This window comes from Nicotiana tomentosiformis, chromosome 7 (assembly GCF_000390325.3).
Source record: "Nicotiana tomentosiformis chromosome 7, ASM39032v3, whole genome shotgun sequence".
Lineage (NCBI taxonomy): Eukaryota > Viridiplantae > Streptophyta > Magnoliopsida > Solanales > Solanaceae > Nicotiana > Nicotiana tomentosiformis.
In genome coordinates, this window is record NC_090818.1 from 84,953,952 (window position 1) to 84,957,485 (window position 3,534).

Genomic DNA, 3,534 nt, shown 5'->3' on the forward strand with positions numbered 1-3,534 from the left:
ACATACCTTGTATATACTGCCCAACCTCAAGCTATGCAAATGTCATGACTCCTTAGTCTACAATAAGAGAAATGACACTATCATTATCGTTTAAGCGTCGTAACTATTACGTATCGACCGCAACCTATTTTACGATGAAACGGACAGCACCTCCCCTATTTATATGAATTCCCACAAGTCAATACAATCACCAAACAGCCCAAACAATATCATTAATAATCATATTGAGCCTCCCAAAATAGTCCACCAACCAACAACATTACTACCAAGCCTTTCGATATATATTTCACAAGTTCTAGCTTCAACGACTTAGCCGCAACTTGGATAATCTTAAATATATATAGAGTAAGAGGTTCCTTACCTTTAAACAGAAATAACAACTCCAATTTGACCTTAAGTTTCCACGAAATATCCCTCCAATTCTGCCACAAGAACAAGGAAGCGAAACTAGCAATTAATTCGGGTTTTTCGGGACTAGAATTACTTTAGAAGACTTGAAATCACCTAGGGTTGATATTAAAAACTTGAAGGAGCATTTAAAGAACATAAAAAACTTAAAACAACCTCCCACACGATCTGGAACAACACAAAAATCAGCAACAACAAGAAGAACAAGAAACTTACTAGCGCCACAGGATTCCCGACATTTGATTTTTGTTGTTTGCCCTATGTTTGGGTCTTGGATCATGAGAGAACCTTGAGAGACTGTTTTCAGGGTTCTAAGGTCTGAATATACTTAAAAATAATGACTTAAAACGGGGTTGAGGTATCTTATATATATCCATATGTCTTAAACCGCCTATGTGGGCCCCATAGAGAGCTGCTTGGCGCACTCTCGCGAAAACGCGAATATCTCTCTATTCCGAGATCGTATCAAAGAACGGTTTAATGTGTTGGAAATTAGACTCATAGATCTTCAATTTGATAGGTAGATCACCCTATAATTCCAATTACATTGGGAGAAAAATGTAGTAACATTTGACCTAAAGTTTAAGTAAAATTATAAACGTAAGTTGCGACAACTTTTATCGACTTTTGTTTCATAACTCGCTTGACTTCAAGACTTATGATACGGATATTATATGATTCAAATATATTAAAACATGACCTCTTGGGACAATTAATCACCTCTAGTGTTACCCGAAAATACGGGTTACAACATCCTTGATTCGTTTAACTTCTAATACTTGTTAACCACTCTTATACACCCTTGTATCGTTTAAGACCAATAGGATTAACTTTTTATAATCTCAAAGATAATATCTTCTTGGATTTACGTCGACTAACTTACGGCGTGATCTAAGGCACGCGAATTTGGGTTGTAACACCCTCTCCCCCTTAGGAACATTCGTCCTCAAATGTAAGGGTTTATGGGGTGTCTAACTTATCGTGGATTCCGATGGAAATTTCCGGGTGAGTTTCCCCTATAAAATGGACGCTAGCCAAACTTACAAGCAGTTAAACCCAACCTATTGCTTTACAAGACTATACAAAGCATTATGGATATGTACATTATCTGCATATCACCATTTTGTATTAAAAAAAGAGTATTCACAAGCTATTGCTTACCTCATAGAGCCGTTTCACCTTATAATGCGTCCTTCTTTCCCCCGGCATCCTCGTTATCTTCACTCTGGAATAGGTAAGGGTATTTAGACTTCATCTCCTCTTCTGCTTCCCATGTCATTTCTTCTATATTCTTGTTCCTCCATAATACTTTCACGGAAGCTACATCCTTTGTTCTCAGCTTGCGGACTTGTCGATCTAATATAGCCACTGGCACTTCATCATATGATAGATCCTTTGTAACTTGTACATCTTTGATAGGGACGACCCGAGAAGGGTCTCCAATACATTTCCTCAACATAGATACATGGAATACCGGGTGGACAAATTCCAATTCAGATGGCAATTCTAACTCGTAAGCAACCTGTCCAATTCGTCGAAGAATTTTGTACGGCCCAATATACCGCGGACTCAACTTACCCTTCTTCCCAAAATGCATAACACCCTTCATCGGCGAGATCTTCAGGAAAACCCAATCACCAACCTCAAATTCCAGATCACGACGTCGGACATCGGAATAAGACTTTTGCCTGCTTTGTGCCGTCCTTAGTCGCTCTTGTATCACTTTCACCTTCTCAATGGCTTGGTGAATCAAATCTGGCCCATATAATTCTGTCTCACCGACTTTGAACCATCCAACTGGTGATCTACATCTCCTCCCGTACAGTGCCTTATACGGGGCCATTTTAATACTAGAATGGTAGCTATTATTGTAGGCAAATTCTATAAGTGCCAGATGGTCATCCCAATTCCCCTTGAAATCTAGAACACATGCTCGTAGCATATGTTCAAGCATCAGAATGGTACGTTCAGCCTGTCCGTCAGTCTGCGGATGGAATGCAGTGCTGAGATTTACTTGTGTGCCTAAACCCTTCTGAAAAGACCTCCAAAAGTTAGCCGTAAATTGAGCTCCTCGGTCTGATATAATAGATACCGGCACACCATGAAGCCTAACAATCTCCTTGATATACAACTTCGCATAATCTTCAGCCGTGTAAGTTGTCTTAACTGGTAGAAAATGGGCAGATTTTGTAAGTCGATCAACTATCACCCAGATGGAGTCAAACTTATGATAAGAGCGAGGTAATCCAATAATGAAGTCCATATTAATCACCTCCCATTTCCAGGTCGGAATCTCTATATTCTGAATCAATCCACTGGGTTTCTGATGCTCGATCTTTACTTGTTGACAATTAGGACACTGGGCTACAAATTCTGCAATAGACTTCTTCATGTTATCCCACCAATACTGCTCCTTAACGTCATGATACATCTTTGTCGAGCCAGGATGGATAGAATATCGGGACTGATGAATCTCAATCATAATCTTCTCTCGCAACCCTGCCACACTAGGCACACATAATCGGCCCTGGTATCTCAGTGTCCCATCTCCTCCGATCTTGAAAGCTGTAATCTTACACTGCTGAATTCCCTCTCTCAATCTTACTAAGGTAGGATCTTCATATTGCCGTGCTTTTACCTCGGCTACCAAAGATGATTCTGCTGTATTCTGTACAGTAACACCTCCGTCATCAGAGTCCAACAATCTGATTCTCATATTGGCCAGCTGGTGAAGCTCTTTGGTCAACCCTTGTCTACCTGCCTCAATATGTATTAAGCTTCCCATTGACTTACGGCTGAGAGCGTCTGCCACAACATTAGCTTTACCGGGATGGTACAATATCTCGACATCGTAGTCTTTCAGTAATTCAAGCCACCTACGCTGCCTCAAATTCAACTCCTTCTGCTTGAAGATGTATTGTAAACTCTTGTGATCTGTGTAGATGTCAACATGGACGCCGTATAAGTAGTGCCGCCATATCTTCAAAGCATATATTACTGCAGCCAATTCCAAATCATGAGTCGGGTAATTCTTTTCATGCTTCTTCAATTGTCTTGATGCATAAGCAATCACCTTCCCACGTTGCATCAATACGCACCCCAAACCTATACCTGAGGCATCACAAT